Source organism: Octopus bimaculoides, chromosome 10 (assembly GCF_046866305.1).
Source record: "Octopus bimaculoides isolate indiv1 chromosome 10, ASM4686630v1, whole genome shotgun sequence".
NCBI classification, from domain to species: domain Eukaryota; kingdom Metazoa; phylum Mollusca; class Cephalopoda; order Octopoda; family Octopodidae; genus Octopus; species Octopus bimaculoides.
The window spans coordinates 35,681,356-35,701,355 of record NC_142937.1 but is presented as its reverse complement, the minus strand read 5'-3'; the positions used below and the strand labels follow the sequence as shown (position 1 = coordinate 35,701,355).

At 34.2% G+C, this 20,000-nt stretch overlaps 2 long non-coding RNA genes across 3 annotated transcripts in view; one reads left to right on the top strand and one right to left on the bottom strand.

The window, feature by feature from the left end:
- LOC128248892 (uncharacterized) overlaps positions 1-20,000 on the bottom strand; it is a 147,079-nt gene that overhangs the window by 27,308 nt on the left and 99,771 nt on the right. The window lies entirely within an intron of this gene.
- The window catches only part of LOC149133528 (uncharacterized), a 118,622-nt gene that overhangs the window by 51,806 nt on the left and 46,816 nt on the right, over positions 1-20,000 (top strand). The window contains exon 2 of the long non-coding RNA XR_016243389.1: positions 4,700-4,751. This is a non-coding gene — a long non-coding RNA (uncharacterized LOC149133528). The remainder of the gene's footprint in view (positions 1-4,699; positions 4,752-20,000) is intronic.

Sequence of the window (20,000 nt, the reverse complement as noted above, 5' to 3'; positions counted from 1 at the left end):
AACGAGAAACATTCAGTAACAGTACTCATGAGTAAAGATTATTTGCCAACATAATGCAGCAGTCCTGATTAGGACGAATGTTACTGTTATTTAACCCCACGAAACATCGTCTCCAGCTGCCTATCGACGCACTATTTGTGTCTTTATATTTTCGAATCGAACGAGGGAGCTTAATGACCCCACTCAGTTCAGAGCAATATCTGTGTACCAATGGTACCGACACTATCTCTCTTCAAACGGGAGTCAAGTGAAGAGAAGTTGTTAGGTTATAGAACATTGCCTTTGTTTCCTCTATTTCCCCAAACAGTTCAGGAAAAGTGAGTGAACAACTGTTCCTCTGTTTGAGATCACTTAGAATACAACCTACTCTTATTTTCACTCACCAACATAAAGTTACTCAATAACCACGTCTCATTCAGTATCAGTAATGACAACCAACAATCAGCCAGGAACAAATAGTCATGTTTCCTTCAAGCAAAATACTGATTTAAATCAGGAAGGATAACTCGCATAATGTAATCTTCAATTCATTCGAAAATAAAATAAAATGCAATGTTCGAGGCTGGAACGCTATTCCTTCTAGTTCAGTTTATGTATTTAGAATGCAACGAGAACTGATAGATAAGAATAATATAAAGAAACACAACAGTAACAGCAACCTCAAGTCATATCTTCATATGTTACTGCACGCGCCTTTGCAGAAACAGTAGACTCTTCGTCTTTACCGTCAAAAGAATAGTCAAAGACAATTCTCGTGGCTAACACGTCAATTCTCCCAAAATTTTATGCAAAAGGAATCTGATCTTTCGTGACACTGGCTCTTCACGTCGAAGAGAAATTACGTTTTATAACTAAATTTCTTTTTTCTGTCTCAGAGGAAAAGACAGTCACGAAATGTTAGATTTCTCTTCCCACCACGGCATACAAAGTTGTCTAAAGTCACAAACTTCACTGCATGATAATCATCATTGCTGATCACCTCTAGTTTCCATAGATTCTGTTATTTTCATGTAAAAATACATTGATTATTGATACAAAATGAATTCTTTGAAAGAGCTGAATAAGTCCTATCTTTTCAATCTAGTCGGCATGCGTATATATAACATTTAGTTAATAGTAAAATTTTATCACTTAATATGCACACTCGCTCTCCATCTTCTCTCACAATCAGATGATTCCATAAGCACTATGAAGTGCAGCTTTTCACCGAATAAAGTGTAATGAGACACTATGGGTGTGTTTCTAGTGCTATAATAGTTCAAATTTTATAAATAATTCTGCTTTTACTGTTAGAATTCTCGTGTCAGTGAAGATTTTTTTCTATTAGTCATTATGGAAGGACAATGGTTCTGGTCGTTTTCATAAGCTCTGCAATTCGCCTGAATGATTGCAACTAGTCAGGCACCAATAAAGGCACTTGATGGCCAAGTGAGAGTGCTAAATCGGGAATTTATGCATGTCCTAGGCATATCAACTAAATATAATTTCTTAAATGCTTCCAGAATTACCCAAATTACAATTGAGGATTTTGTAGGAAAAACAGATTTTTATCGAGTATTTGAAGAATTAGAAGCTTGGAATGTTAGATATAAATTATCTAAACTTATCATAAGATAATGGAATATTGTAAAGAAATTATTTTACAACCTGGTTACATTGAATACACTGAGAACGACATTGAAAGCGATGTAATATCAAGACCAATCTTTGATATATTTTTTAACTTAAATGATTTGATAAATGTTCAGTCATAGTTCATGGCGTCTCCAACAAGATTCCCTCCAAAAATTCGAGGATTGTAGAAGTGTGAGCGTAGAAATATACTCTAATAGAATTCGGAAAGTTCAATATAATGTACTTGGAGGTGAATTGCTTTATGTGAATGAACGGATTAAACCAAGATTTTAGATTCTGAACTGAAAGGTAAATGAGAACGTAAAGGTTGAGGGTTAATAGCTACAAAATGTCGAACTCCCAACTCCCAATTGTGTAATAGCGTAGTGATTATCTTTACATTATTTTACACATTTATGCTCATTTAATATTCAAAATATGTATATTACAAGTACATTATATTCATTATTTGTAATTATTCTTGAATCACATTAAATTTGAAACATTTTATGAACGGATTACTTTGAAGTGTCGGGTTATGTTAATATGCAGTTCAATTATATTTTAAAATATAAATATAACATTTATTTTTATTTTCATGTTTATATCTATATTTCATATTTGCATTTAACTAATACATTGATATTACTTTGTGTATGGGCATGGCTGTCAATGTAATATTGCTATGCTCCCCATTGCAGTTTCACCAACACCGCAACCATCACTACCAACACCATCATCCCAACACTATTTCCAGAACAATCTTTACCCCACTTTTTTCTCTTTCTCCTCTCTTCTCCCCTTTATTGTCATTTAATCACGAACGTTAACAATAACATCACCAATACAAACATAAATAAACACCACTGTTATCATTATAGCAGTAAGAAAACCATCATTAATTCTCTCATCACATCACTATCGTCACCAGCAAAAGTAACCCCAACACAAACGCCAGAAAGCTAATATGAGGAACTTCTTTGAAAGAAGAGCCAATTGCTTTAAAAACCTCCTGCTTTAAAAAAACGAAACATTAAATACGTTCTTAAATATCGTGCTGGAAATAAAGTCAGGTGTGTTATGATTTTAAGGGAACTGTCTCTGGCTAAGCATCTTTGATTTTTGACGAGATATTCACATCATCTAGGCAGCTGATCTCTATGATGGTATGTAAATACTTTTTCTTTTGTCCAAAACAAATATCCAGTCTGTTATATTTACGCTTGATTGTAGTTTTAATGAAAACATTTCAACAATATTCTTTGTGTTGTTTGTTTTTTATGTGTATATTCAATAACAGTGAGGAGGTTCTCTAATTATTTCAGGATAGTCATTTTATTCGGATTATATTGTATATTGTTTTAATGACAACACCATATTGCATTAGATGGTAGTGTCATAATGACTTTTGGGCAGCTGCTAATCCTTTGTGTAATGTCTTCCACAGGATTATGACCTTATTTATATATTTGATGGCATCTTGAGGCATGAAGAGCTTTACCGTCTCTTTTTCTTTTTAGTAGGTATTTGTATCAATTTCTTGTTTTCGGGTTGCAAATGCAAAGCCTTCGAAATGTGATGTGATGGTGTGGTGTAGAGTTCGAGAGAGGATGAACTTCATGCCATCTCTTTCGAAAATATACTATTTATAGTTTTTGTTTATTTGGTTTTGTTTTATTTTATTTATCAATTTTAGCATGTTGAATGTTCCCAAGCTTGGCCTTCTTTGGGCTATGTTAGTCCAGTAGTTTTGGAGTTGTATGGTGGGTCGTCAATGACAGAGTGCTTCCGGAGGAACTCATTGTCGATACGTACAATGTTTTATTCTTCATTTTTTAGCACTAGACTTATGTATATATTTTTGCCTCTGTTGTTTAGAAGGTGTGTGAGAAAGACAATACGACATTCAAAAGCTCTCTTCACTGATCTTAAATCATTGCATGTTTCATCACTTGTTAGGTAGAGCATGTCGACATCACTGTTTCTGTGAAAGTTTCAGTTGGTATCAGAACCTTGTGGCTATTAATTTGTATAGAGTGGATTCTTTCTACAGACAAGTCATCTTTCTCAAGCGTTGATGTCCGCACTGTAAAAGAATAGCTTTCATTTCCATATTATTCAGTGTGCTATAATATTCTTAGGTCATTCTATCTTTCTTCACAGCACCTTCATTTATGTTTCCATTAATGCCAAGATTGCTGTAGTATTCTTTGTGTGGTAAAGGAGATACAGAAAGAGCGTTGATTCACAGATTTGCGTATCGGGGTGGGGGCTTGAATGATCAAACATAAACATTTCTTTTGATCAGTTCCATTTCTATGTCAGCTAAGACGATCGTCTGCTCTCAGTTATGTAGGAGGATTGTTGCACGGGTCTTTGTAAGCCTTTCAATTGTAGGTACTTTTGTCAAGTGAAGAGACTTAGGCAGACATAAGTGGGGAATAGAGCTGAATGCTTTCCTATAATCAAGCTGTAATGTTACAAAATCTCTGTGGTGATTTATTACTACCGAGAGTACAGCTTTGTTCATCAAATTTTGTTTTGCACATCCCCACAATCCCTCCTTTCCAGCTGCATGCTCAGCTATCACTGTTGTTGGGAACACACTGATCCTGAAGGAATTGGTTAAGACAACATGGGAACAATTTCTGCATAATGTTTAGGCAAGCAATATGCCTATAATTTTCTGATGGTTTGGTGGCTTCATTATTGGCTACTGTAGCAAGTCAATTTGGTGTGTCAATCTGGCATTCAATAATCATTTTGAATATACATGTTAAAGGCATTCTGTAAAATGTGGACTACTTGTACACATATCCAGCAATTATATCTATTCCAGCCACCTGTCCATTATGCAGTATAACTACAGCTATAGTGAGAGTTTCGGACTCAATTCTACATGTTTTACTCTTGATGTTGGTAGGATATACTTTTCTAATCTTCGATTTCATTGTTTGTATACAGCTGACGTCTCGAATACGAAACGTCGTAACAGAATTAAAATTTCTATGGAATATCTGTAGAGATTAAAGTAACAAGTTTACTTTCAGATCTTTTTTTTTTAATCTTTTTTTTTTCATTCCAGATCTCAGACCAGAATTATTCAAGATCTTTTTGAGAAGGAGGCTTTTTCAACGGTAATATTTTTCTTCCTCCTTTCTCCTGTGTCAGAAACAAACTTGTGATTTATACTTGTTCGCCCAAAATGTTTTCTACGGTAGCTATGTTTTTTTTTCTGCTCACAGTCCTCAGTTTGTGCCTCATAGTAATTAGTTTTCCATCACAAGATTTTTGTGAAGAGTCACCGTAGAATTTTGCTAAATTTTGCATAAGGTATAATTGGTTAACCATCCAAAACAGCGGCGTAGTTTGCTAATATATTCTTCAAGTTTTGTTTTCCATCTAGGTTGCTTCCATATGTATGTATGCATTTATGTATGTATGCATGCATGTATGTATGTATGTACGTATGTATGTATATATGTTTGTATGTTTGTGTATATGTATGTACGTACGTGTGTACGAATGTATGTGTGTATGTATGTATATGTATGTATGTAAGTTTGTATATATGTATGTATGTATGTATGAACGAGATGTTTAACCTCAACTGATGTCCAATTAATCAAATTTAGAATCAAAATGTTTCCAGACGGGAAACATCCTGTCTGTGATTTCATAAGTACATTTTGTTTTGGTCTTACATTATCTAACATTACGTTTAAATTTATAAAGTACATGATCATATGGGCTTTATTCCCCGCCTAGGAATTGCGGCTGGTTCTTGATGCAGAGATTATTAATTTTCGTATTCCTGTAATATAATATCAATGAAAATATTTGGTTCCCTGTTTGTTGTGTTCTGTTTAATAAATCTTTTGATAACGTATTCAAGAATTGTATAGTCTGGTTGCATTTGTTTATATAATATAATTTAGCTTTTTATTTTCCCCCCTTTTTAGTGAGTGCTTTGTCTGCAATATTTATTGTGTTAACTTAGATTCTTTATTGTGTAATTTTGCTTTCAAATATATTTAAGTAACTTTTATTTTCTACAGTTTGTTTTATCGTATTAATTTCTTTATGCACTACTGCTTTGGTGGCAGACAATCTAAAGACTCTTCTTTAGAACGATTTTGTTATTGCTGCTTTATGTTCCTACGAATATTCTCTGTGTCCATGACTATAAATGTAGTTATTACTATTTCTGTATACACATAAATAATATATTAATTGTTTCGTATTTGTACTTTTCTATATAAAAAATGGGCTTGCTGAATTGCTTACAAGTTTTATGTAGTTAAGGTAGTGCGTGGAATTATTTTCTCAATCTATCATTAATTTCATCACTTCCATCTGGTATGCCATACAAGTACCTGGTGTAAACTGTAGGTTTCAATAATAGTATATAGCTTTCCCGTAACTTTCATCAAATGAAATCAGTAACGCAATCAACGTTACTCATATAGAACACTGAAATATTCTGTCAGAGTGGAGAAGCCATTGCTTGTTCGTCTCACTATGAATACATTTCTTAGTTAACGTTATTGAAATTATCTTTGGCGAAATCATTTAGGCGAAATCATTTAGGCGAAATACCTTTCAATATATTGTTTTCGCTTAAATTCCTTCACAGACTCCGTCTCTTTTATCAGTTTATGTTTTAGAAATATTTATCTACAGTTCTTTTGTGTCTCTTTTAGTTATGTATTTCATTAGAATTTTTCGTCCTTTTGATTCCTTTCATATTTAGATTTACCTTCTTTCGATGACATTTCCCTTTATTTCGAATTCTTTGCTTATTTAATACGACTCCTTTTACGGGGTTGAAGATGTACATAAATACACAGACGCATATATATGTGTGAGGGTGTGAGTGTAGTTGTATGTGTCTGCGTGTGGGTGTTGTGCGTTTGTGTGTGGTGAGTGTATATATATATATATATATATATATATATATATATATATATATATATATAGATAGATAGATAGATAGATAGATATAGATATATATATATCAGATAAAGGAATGAACGATGTTTAAGACACACACTTACTCTGTGTGTGCGCAGGTGCGTGAGTGCTTCTGTGTGTGCGCAGGTGCATGAGTGCTTCTGTGAGTGCGTGCGTGGGTGTGTGAGTTCCTGTGTGTGTGTGTGTGTTTGTGCGTGTTTGTGTGTGTGTGTGTGTGTACGTGTGTATCCTTTTCTTGTCCGTTTTTAGTATTTCAATTATTCATAATTCTAATATATATTTCTGCTTTGATTTTACCTCGTTTGTCTTCATTCAAAGTTCCTTTCAATATTTTCGAATTCAATAACTCACGTATTTCATTTAAAAACTGTCGGTTTTAATATTTTCTACTATATAAGAGTAAGATATGGTATTATATTTAAAACGCGAATCAACCAGTAGCAATCACTTAAAATGACACCCTTCTACCCCTTTCGTATATCATACGTAATGTCATGATTATTTTAAAAGAACAGTTAACTAAAATTTTACGCAGTCATTGAGTCTGTTCGTTATTTAAAATCTTTGTTAGTCTTTTACTTCCATTTTCTGGGCTTTCTCTTAATCAAATTGTACGATTTCAAGAGTTATACAAGGTGTCATCAGAATAATATACGATGTTGTTGTTGTTGTTTCTGCTGCTGCTGCTGATGATGATGATGATGACGAAAATGATGATGATGATGACGAAAATGATGATGATGATGACGAAAATGATGATGAAGATGATGATGATGATGGTGATGATGATGATGATGATGCTGTTTGTTCTGTTGTTGTTGTTATTATTATTATTATTATTATTATTATTATTATTATTATTATTATTATTATTATTATTATTATTATTCAGTAGTTTTATTTTTATAACGTGCTTTCACTTCACTACCGAGCGCAGCTCTGTGCGCCTTGGGTATGTGCTGTGGTTTGCTGTGGTGCTCTTATGTTTACTGTATTGAAAGTGTTTTGCGTAGAATGTGTGCAGTACCCAGTAGTGCAATTTTCTGTATGTTATATATATTTGTAAGTCCTGCTATTTTTGTTATGTATTTGTCTGAATATTTTTTTATTATACCTAAGGCACCTACTATGATAGGAATTGTTTCTGTTTTTAGATTCCACATTCGAGTTATCTCTATTTCCAGGTCTTTGTATTTTGAAAGTTTTTCCATTTCTTTTAGAGAAACGTTGTCATCTGCTGGTATTGATACATCAATTAGAAAATTATTATTATTATTATTATTGTTATTATTATTATCATTCAGTAGTTTTATTTTTATAACGTGCCTTCACTTCACTACCGAGCGCAGTTCTGTGTGCCTTGGGTATGTGTTGTGGTTTGCTGTGATGCTCCTGTGGTTACTGTATTGAAAGTGTTTTGCGTAGGATGTGTGCGATGCCTAGTAGTGCAATTTTCTTTATTATTATTATTATTATTATTATTATTATTTTATGTTTGACTTTTGTTTTGCATTTGTACAAGTTGGATCCAAGTCTCACCCAGAGACCTCAAGAGACAACAAGTTAGAAGTTCATGTAGGTGTTATGCCTAGGGTACCATATATTTGGATTTGTACAGTTTTGTTCAAGTGAATGTTTAAGAAACCATAAGAAAATTATGTTTGCTTTAAAGTTTGAGATCACATAGACAGTATTTTACGTAGGATATGGGCAGTTCCCATGAGCACTATCTTTTGGACTTCAGCCATTTTGGGGTTTCCTGGTATCTGAGCTAGGTAGTAATCAGCCCGTTTCGCTGTCATTCCCAGGGCACCTATGACAATAGGTATTGTTTTCGTCTTCAGATTCCACATTTTGCTAATTTCTATTTCAAGATCTTTATATTTGCTCAGTTTTTGGTAGGTCTTGACAGATACGTTTATATCAATTGGGACAGTCATATCAATGAGGAGGCATGATTTTTGTCTGAAGTCTTTCAGTATGATGTCTGGCCTATTTGCGTCTATCTTTCTGTCAGTTTGAATGGTGAAGTTCCAGAGGAGTGCAATGTGATCATTTTCAAGCACTGGGGGTGGTTTGTGTTCCCACCAGTTTTTATCATGGGGCAAGTCCAGGTTTTTGCATATTACCCAGTGAATATATTGTGCAGCTCTATCATGCCTGTTGAGATACTCTGTAGGCGCAAGCAGACTGCACATGGAGACAACATGATCGATGGTCTCATTTTGTTGTTGGCATATACGACATAATGGGGAGCTGCCGTTCTTTAATATGTTGGCCTGGTAGTTCTTTGTAGGTAGGCATTGATCTTGGGCTGCTATGATAAACCCCTCTGTTTCTGATTTCAATCCAGAGGCCATTAACCATTGGTGGGTAAGGGCTTTGTCAATATCTGCATTATTCGCTCTCTTTGGGTATTTGTCATTGAGAGGTTTTCCATGCCATTTTTCAGTCATAATAGCTAAGGCAGCAATTTTAGCACGGGTTTTCAAGCGCTTAGCTTTTTCTGTAGGTGTTTCTAGTTCGTCTAATTCTTGAATTTGTTGCAATTGGAATTCACTTAGATATTCCTTTGCCTGTTTTGTTACTGAGTAAGATGCTTTCTTGCTTTCATATTTTAAGACAAGTTTTAGCATCCAGTCCTCAGAGTTTTTCATATAGGTGTCTAGGCCAATTGTGGCTACCTTCATTGATAATGCCAGCTGTAGTAGTCCTCGACCTCCCTCTTTTCTTGGCAGATAAAGACGTTCTATATCTGCCTTAGGGTGGTGCATTCTATGCATTGTCAACAGTTTTCGTATTTTTCTGTCAACATTACATATTTCAGTAATTGACCAGTTAACGATGTTGAAACTGTAAGTCACGACTGGTATGGCTAGAGCATTGATCGCTTCGATCCTGTTTCTCGCGTTCAGCTCTGTCTTCAGTATTGCTCTCACCCTGCGATAACATTCTCTTCTGATCCTTTCCCTCATCACTGAGTGCTTGATATTGTCCCCTTCAATTACCCCTAGGTATTTGTAGCTCTCCGCTGGTTCTAACTCTTTTATGACATTTTGCTGGTCAAGGTTCACATTAGATGTATTTGTCATTTTTCCTTTGATAAAGATAGCTTTTGCACATTTATCAAGGCCAAATTGCATCCTGATGTCATCACTGAATTGTTTAACAATCGCTAGTAGGCCTTTGAGTTGTTGGTCATTTTTTGCAAAGAGCTTTAAATCATCCATGTAAATGAGATGATTTATATTTTTATCAAATATTTTATAACCATACTGTGCATCATTGAGCAATTTTGAGAGCGGTATTAGGGCTAGACAGAAGAGGAGTGGTGATAGTGAGTCACCCTGGAAAATGCCACATGAAATTCTTACATCTCCAGCATTTAGAGATTCATTGTCATTGTTCAACATCAGTGTGGTTCTCCATGATCTCATACTTACAGATAAAAAGTTTCGCAGAGTAGGAGCTATTTTATACATTTCCATTATTATTATTATTATTATTATTATTATTATTATTATTATTATTATTATTATTATTATTATTATTATTATTATTATTTATTGTATTTGCACGGCTTCTAAGGCTGGAGATGTACTACGGTGTGAGCTGTTCACCACCAGTGAACTAAGGTTACAACCTTTATTTTTCGAGTACTATTCGAAGTATTCGAGCGGTTCCAAGCAGTGCTGTTTTCAGCAAGTGCTCCAACCTTATTGCAACCCTTATTTGTTCCATATACTTCTCAAGATTTTTACTCACTGATCTCAGGTCTCTGACAATTATTGGTACTACTACCACCTTTTTCAGCGTCCACAACTGCTTAACCTCGCAAGCTAACCTGTCATATCTACCGAATTTTCTTTCTTCCTTCTCGCATACCTTGTTGTCAGCTGGGCATGCTACATCTATGAGTCAGCATCGTTTGCTTTCTTTCTCAATTGACACTATGTCTGGCTTTCTATTCTCACATAGATACTCTCCGTGTCGCTGTTCATGTGAGAGTTTTCAGTGGTGGTCAGAACATTTCCACGTTTGATGCCCAGGCTTTCGACATGTATGTATGTATGTATATATATATGTATGTATGCATGTATGTATGCATGTATGTATGCATGTATGTATGCATGTATGTATGCATGCATGCACGCATGTATGTATGCTTGTATGTATACATGGATGCATGCATGAATGCATGTGTGTATACATGCATGTATGTATGTATGTATGTATGTATGTATGTATGAATGTATGCAAGCGTGTATGTGTGTATATATGTATGTATGCTATGCTTGTGTGTACATATATATGCATGAATGTAAGCATGTATGTATGTATGTATGAATACATGTATGTATGCATGTATGCATGTATATATGTACGTATGCATATATGTAATTATTGATGTATGTCTGCATCTATATATGAACGTATGCAAGCATTTATGCAAGCATGTATTTGTGTATGTATGTATGTATGTATACATGCATGAATGTATGCATGTATGTATATATACATGAATGTATGTATGTGTGTGTATGTATGCATGCATGCATGTTTGTATTTATGTATCACTTATAAAACGTTTAATATACTTTGTAGCATGCTATGGTTGTATAACGAAATACGGTGTTCCTACAAACCATTGATATGTATGTATATTTTGACAGAATTTGTTTTAATGTTTAATCTTCATTTTGTAATGCTTTATTCCAATGATTTAAACGACTACCTGACAGTGCTGTGGGTTATCAAAGAAATAAACAATCGAAAAATGAGTGACAATAACCTGGAAACAGCGAAGCGTTATAAAGATAAGTGATTTCAAATATTTTGTTGTGCAGCTTGGCACTTCCGTGTTCTTCGCTAAATATCTCCCAACCATGTTTACTTTCTGAGATTAGATCCCTAAACATGATAGTTTCTAATAAAACATACATCAATCAATGCAGCTTTGTTTATGCTTCTTTTATTTCTACATCTGGTATATATCAGAATAGGTGGCGTTGCTTTGAATCATTCGTATCTTTATAGACGCTTCAGAAATTGTATTCCTGATTCTCACTGATTAATCTCAACACCGTTTTCAGTTATTTTCCCGAGGCAAGAGTCAATGATAGTATGCTAAGCATGTGATCAAGGTCATTCCTAATATGGTGCCATTCGAAATATAGCCAAACAGAGAGTAGTTACGACCCATTCAACGACATCTTATAAATCATTTTTTAAACTGTTCCCAAATAACGAGAATTCATTGAACACATTTGTCTCCTGTTTGTGCATGATTAATAAATGAAGATCACAATCACCACAAGGTGTCGTTTACTATCCTTTGATGCGAAGTCACTTTTTACTATAAATCAAAGAAATTTATTATTACTACACACGCGCATGCGCGCATACACACTTACACATACACATACATGTATATACATGTCTGTAGACAAACAAATACACACACACACACACACACACACACACACACACACACACGTATATATAAATGTGTCACTTAAATCATAGTCATTTCTGATACAGATTATTATATAAAAAACACAAAACGGAGTCTCCAATTTGTACAACATTCTACTTAGAGTATTGTGACTAGCTTTGATGATTGGTAATATGATACTGAATTTGAATGCAGGGTACTGAATTGGCTTGCTGTTGTTCTTTTTAAATATATGTAAGGATTTGAACTCAGTAGTTTTATGAACGAAATATAATTTGGCTCTTAATGATACAATTACATTTGCATGCCGTAGAACTATCACACTGTGGTTAAACTGTGAAATGTAGTGTCGATCAGTTCATATCGATAGTCGTCCCGATCCCAAATGATACTCATGTTCTACGAAACATATGTATTGTCCGTGGTGGTTCTACCCAACAAGGACCTATACAGCCCACATGCACGTGAATTGTATCACTTAACGAATTAATCGTCATTCGTTTCGGAATTAATGAATAGCCTTCAACCTCACCATTCCTAACCAGTGAGAATCGATTCAACTAGTCTCTCTCGGGGAAGGAGACAAGTCGATAATAACGAACTTAGTTCTTAACTGTTATTTATTTCATCTATCCTCGAAAAAATGGATAAACAAAATGCACATCGGCGAGATTTGAACTCGTAACATAAAGACGAACGAAATGCCGCTAAGCATTTTACCGATATGCTAGCCATTCTGCTAGCTCACCGCGTTAAGTGTGAACAATTATATTAAAAGTTTATATAATAAATCACCAGTGTTCCGTATTATTCTGTGACTTATTCTGAACTTCTGACTGAATTTTGCACATTCGCTCGATGGCATATGGTGAAATATGGGATCTAAAGAATGATTTTCGATTTTACTGTATGAAATATAATAATGGATAATCGAGAACATCAATGCTTTACAGATCCTGTTGCTTTTAGTGTCTATTTTGTTTTGGCGAGACACAAATCATTATAGTAGGAACATTTGTTACTTTTTACCTGTCTTTGTATTTTGTCATTTTCTGAATATTTTGGTCAGAATATGTGTATAGATTTATCTTAATTATTTTGGAAAGTATTAATTGTATGCTTGCTTGAAATACCTGTTTCTTAGAATTTTTGCTTGAAGGAAAATTTAAAGTGAAAATATTTAATCTTTTGACTTACATCGGTATGGCTCTTGTCTTTCAGAAATACTTAACCACATAATTTCCAATACATTTTTTTCTTGCAAAATGTAACTACAACATGTGCCTGTATGTGCATATGTGTGTACGTAGCTGTGAGTGCATGTATCAGTGAGCATACATTGTTCTCGATTATTCTCAATATGTTATAATCACAACTATCACTGTGACAACGTAGTTTGATCTCGTTTCATTCTTCTAGTTCTATTATTCTTCTATCTTCAGCGATAGTGGAAACTAGAAATGTTATATATGAGATATGAAAGATGTTAGTTAGAGTCATCCTATCAAAAAATTACAGTTTCCATGAAATATCATTGCATCTTTCTTCAATTTTCGACTTAGCATATTACGAATGTATTGTTGTTGTGGTTGTTTTTCTTCTTATCCTCTGCGTGTATATATTTCCTTCTATTTTGATCATGTTTTATTAAGAACAATCTGGTTTTGTTTTGTTTTGCTTTTCTATCTTTCTTCGGTCCTTTCTTTGTTTCTTTGCTTGTTCTTTTTCACTTCAATTTTCTTTCGTGTTTGGGAAATAATGGCATTTGCTTTTGATTCCAGGAATATTATGTGTTATCTTTAATTTCGGAGTTGCATTATTTATTTATTTATTTCATTTGTCTTTAATACTTGTTTGCCTTTTTTTTAATCATGGAACTGTAAAGTTCTAGAGAGGTTTGGTATTGACTAGTTAATTATATATTTATATATTTATAGATATATCAAAGCAAAAGGCAGTGTTGTCCGAATTCTCATCTTCAATGATATGTATAAAATAATAGAATGGTGAATTGTATTTTGTGTTTTTCTGTTCAGTTTCTCTTTTATACTTGTTATTATCTTTTCACCATTGTCTCCATTTTCTTGGGTTTACATGACAGAAATATCAATCTAGTTCTTCATTTTTTTTATAAATATATAATGTATCTGATAAAAAATGATATAATACCATAAAAGAAAACCGAATATATCATTCACATTATATGATATGCTAATAAGAAAACGTTAATGAGAAATAAATGCCTTTTATAATGTGAAGACGATGAAATGAATATATTACGGTACATTAAGTTCATTTAAGAATAAAGTAATGTCAGCTGAAATCGAAACCGGATCGTGAACTCGATTTGAAGACACTTCTGATGCGATTTTATGGATTCATTAGAGCGGCGGCAAAATACTCTTGGTAATTATGTGGAGCTCCTTATGATGTGAGTTCCAATTTCAATGAAGTTCATTATTCGTTTTTCTTCCTAAGCCGATAAAATAATTATCATATCTAAAATCTTTGTTAACGTTAATAAAGTAGGAATCAAACAATTTATGATTCATTATGGTCCTACCCGTAAGCTATCAAACGATTTCCTTTGAAAGCAAAAATCGAAGAAAGCTCAGCTATCACGACTAGGGAACTTGCAGAGGAGCTGGAAGTTTCTAAAGGTACGGTTCATGAACATCTAGTGTAGCGAGGATGCATTTCTCGCTATAATATATGGGTCCCTCACAAACTCTCAGAAAATAATTGCTTGGACTGTTATTCCGTTCGTGATATGCTTTTGAAACGGAATGAAAGTATGCCGTTTTTGAAACAACTTGTGACCGGAGATGAAAAATGGATTGTGTACGAAAACGTAGTGCAACAAAAATAGTGAAGTTTTCGTAAGGATTCCCCCAAACCGCAACCAAAGACGAATATCCATGCCAAAAAACTATGCTTGGTGTTTAGTGGAATCATAAAGGAATTATTTATCATGAGCTTCTCCCACAAAACTAGACTATTAATTCTGATGCGTACTGCTTTCATTTGGCTAACTTGAGCAAAATAATCAGAGAATTGAGGCCGAAGATTGCCAACAAGACAATGCCCGACCACATGTGTTTTTTAGCTACCCGAACAAAGTTACATGAATTTGGCTGGGATCTCTTACCCCATCCAATATATTCTCCTGATATTGCGCCACCCGACTACCACTTGTTTTTGTCTCTACAGAACTCATTGCAAGGAAAAACATTTGACGATTTAGATTGAGTCAAAATGCATCTAGATAACGCTTTTTCTTCAAAACCAGCCCAATTTTATGCTGATGGAATATTTGAATTGCCTGATAGATATGCAAAGATTGTTTATAATAATGGAATTATTTCATTGAATAAAATTTATTGAATGGTCAATTACAGTCCTTTCTTTGATATTCAAATACGCTATGGACTATAATGTATGGACTATAATGTATGTATATAGAGGAGTACCCAAGTCTTTTAAATATGTATATATATATATATATATATATGGGGACACTCAAGTCATTTAAGTGCTTTGTTGTTCTATCGGACTTAATCCGACCCAGTGTGTGTGTGTGTGTGTGTGTGTGTGTGTGTGTGTGTGCGTGTGTGCGTGCATGTGCGTGTGTGTGTGTGTGTGTGTGTGTGTGTGTGTGTGCGTGCGCGTATGTGTGTGTGTGAAGTTTTATGCGCTCTAAGAGAAGTTAAACTAGAAATTTTAAAATTTGCAATATGGAATTCTAAATTAAGTTTTATAGACATTTTTCTTATTTTTTTATAGCTATAAGAATTGCGAAACGATTTGTTTCACTGCGAAATCATTAAAACCTTTAGCTAGTATTAAAGCTAAATATAACTACACTTATTATATCGAATACCATGTACAAAATGACCACTTTGCGAACTTAAAACTCCAATTCATCACACTATTTCTCTACAGTAGTTCTGTCTTGTCGCTGGCCCAAAAGCGCTCGTTTAGCAAGATCATTTAAACTCCAGACAAATGTACTATTGTGCTATTTCTTTGGGTAGTAAGAGCTGAGATTTGATTTTATTATTCGTTCTTCTCTTTCTCTTTCTCTCGTAAACAACGACTCTTTTGTTCGCCACTCCCGATACAAAATCAAATAAAATATAAATAACTAAACCTACAACAGAATGGCAAACCAGTACAATTGTAGTAAAGTAAACCCAATAAGAATATCGGTTGCCAGTTGAAATACATTTCTTTATCAATTATGCATGAAAGTTTTCTTTTTTTTTATGTATTTCAAATTTTTCCATAAATTGTTATTAATTTACAAAAATGCAGAGGTAAATATCAATACGCTAGAATTAATTTCTTTTTATGTATATATACTACGAGATTAGTGATTGTATATGTTTGTGCAGTTGTAAGAGCTTATGCACACGTAGGTTATCTATAGATATATGTAACGCTTGAGTGTGTAAATGCAACTACAAGGCTTGCAAGAAGCAGAAACCAGAGTACATGTGACCTGGTGAATCATTCAAATTGAAATAAAGAGAGAAAGATGGAGAAATTCTAGAGACTCATTCAATATAAATGTGTAACAGTTTTGGGAATGGTAAGATTGAATTGCAGAGGAGTGGATAAAGCGGAGCGAAAATTGTATACATAATAATGTGTGTGGTGATGTTGGTGTTGGAGGTGGGGAATCATATTTATGTTGTGAATGTGTGTGATGGGAGTGCCTGATTCTATGAACGATATAAGACATTAGATGCATTATAAATAGGCGAATGAATTTGGTTTCGTTAAAGTGCAAAGAAAAATAGTTGCACAACTAACCATTTTGTTGTCAGTATATCTACTTCCCTATATATGTGTGTGTATGTACATAGATATATGCATATGTATATATATATATATATATATATATATATATATATATATATATATATATATATATATATATATATATATATACATGTATATATACATATAATATATATGTACATATATAAATAGGCGAATATATATGTATATATGTGTGTGTGTGTATATATAGACACACGCATGTATGAATGTATATACATACATGTATGTATAGAAGCATATAAATATTTATATTTATAAAACATATATAGATACATGCGTATATATACATGTATATGTGCATAAAATTGTGTATGCGTGTATTTTTAATCATATATTATTAGTGTAGGAATGCGCCTGGGTATGGATAAATGTATATGCTTCTATATATACGTGTGTGTGTCTATGTATATGGATGAATGCATGTATGTGTTCGGACGTATGTTAGTATGTATGTATTTATGCATTTATATATGTACGTGTGTATGCATGTATACACGCAGGTGCGTATGTACGTACGATTCAAGGGTTATATAATCACAAGTTACCACCTATTATTAACAGGACTTTATATGCACGGAATTAATATTTATAGCTTTAATATATTACACCTTTCCGGGGGTATATTACAAACGAAACAATTGTCTGCCTGTATATGTGTGTAAGCGTGTAGGTATGAGAGTATGCGCGTGTGTGTGTGTGTATGTGTGTGTGTGTGTGTGTGCGTGTGCGCGTGTGTGTGCGTGTGTGTGCATGTTTGTGTGTGTGCAACTTCGTGCGTGCGCGTGTAGGTTGGAAATAGAGAATACCGGAACAAACGAGGTATTAATATGTTATCAAGAATCTTTTGCCAAACTCGTGTCTCTTTGTGGTAAGTTGTGATTCACGTGTCTCAGAAATTCAAACTATTATCAAACGTGCCATAATCGATGTATGCTATTTTGATGAGTGAACAGAACATTCCATTTTATAACCGAATATAAGCATCAGTGCCTCTGCGCGCGCGCGCGCGTTTGTGTGCGTATATGTGTCTGTGTGTCTCTGTGTGTGTGTATGTGTGTGTGTGTGTGTGTGTGTGTTTGTGAGTGTGTGTTTCTGCGTGTCTGTGTCTGTGTGTGTATTATGAGTGTAGGAATGCATCTGGGTACGGATACATGTATGTGTCTCTCTATATACGCATTGGTGACCATATAAGCATTAGTGTATGAGGAGTATGCAGAGCATTATTACTGCCGCTTTAGTAAAGGCAGAGGTATTGTTTCCAGTCGTGTTTTTTTGTTTGTTTGTTTGCTTATCCGTGGACAAGATATCTCAAGAACCGCTGGATGGATTCGGGTGAAACTTTCAAGGATGTTTGGCCTTGTGACTGGCACGAATTGAATCGATACGGTACTGGACACGGATTCTGGTTTATTTTTCCGTCTTTTTACTTAATTCTTGAGAGCGGTCGGGTTTAATTTTAGTATTTTCGTTTCTGAAAGCAATCGAGTTTATTTCAGATAATCTCATTTTTAAAATCATCTCCAGCTAATCGTTGAGAGGACGTTGGTGTTGCCTTGGCGGTCGTTTGCGTTTTCTGAGTGATCTTCTTGTAGATGTTTTGCCTTTGTATAAATTTTAATGTGTGTGTTTACCTATGCATATGTATTTATTGGAGGATATATATGTAAATTAAACAATTTCTTTTTACATATAACACAGTGTATATCGATACATGAAATATGCATAATGCTAAGAAATCTTCAGATATACACTTGAAAGTATTAGGTATTAAAACGGAAAACGATATGAAACGTTGCTGTCTTAAGTTAACAAGAACGACACTGGTTATATGTTTCAGGGGTTATTTCCCCTCACTAGAGATGTAATTTTAGTTTTGTTACCCAAAGTATTGTTAATATAAACTCATATATAATGCTGTAGCGTATCGGAGAATCGCGTATCGGACCAATTGCATGTAAGAATTTAGTGAGTCGTGTATTTATTTAAATTTTTTATGTTTATGTAAAGCAGAGCGTAAGTCATAAGTTTATTGAGAGGCTTAGATGATACCGTGCGCTGCAGTATTTGACAGCCCAGTGTCGAGGCACTGTAATGAAAGGCAAAGCTGACCTCAACAGGAACTGAATTCACAACGTAAATTACACGAAACATTACCGCTAATTCTGATTTGTGTGCGTGTGTGTGTGTGTGTGTGTGTGTCTATGTGTTTGTGTGTCTGTGTGTGTCTGTGTGTGTGTATGTCTGTGTATGTGCGTGCGCGTTCACTGAGTGTCTATGTTGGAGCGCATATGTATGCGGCTAGATGTACAATAGAGCACGTGATAACTTCAATCAGATGATCTCGATTTGAAGACAGACATTTCTTTTACCAGTGCCATAGATATTATTACAGGCAATTAATGTACATAACATCAGAAACATCACCTTAGCTTTAATATGGGAAATAAACAAGAAGGTAATACGTATCGAGTATGTATGATATATATCATTCAGCCTAAAGTTTCTGTAGTTGATCCTGTGGCGAAGTAAAGCTAATTATGTGGCGGGAATATTAAAACACTGGATTATTCAGCAATATTATGTTAATAAGATTTTGGTGAATGTGTGTGATAATTGCAAATATGCTTCAGCATTATTAGATTTCCTCAGCAAGACAGCAATCTCTTACTTGGCACATAAGAAGTGAGAGAATAAGTGTATTGATACACATTTCTTCAAAACATATCATATTAGAAAAATTCAACAAAATTAACCAACGGTTCTACCTACATATCATATAACACTCGATGTCAGAGCCACCATTCTTAAAGCGTATTTCAGAAGAGAATCGTATGAGAAGAGGAGACAATAGAAAAAGGCGACATTACTATTGTCTGATATTATTTAAAATATGATGTGTATACTGTCAAATATAATCTCTTTCAATCCCCTAGAAGACATCAGTAATACCAAAACCTATATAATAGATCTAAAGCTTTAGATGTATATATCGAATCAAGGGTATTAGAACGTTGATGGCTTTTCGGCAAATCTCAAGACGAGCGTCGTAAATTTGTACACGCGTCTGTCTGTGTGTCAGCTTCTGCGTATACATGTATGTGTGTGTGAGTGT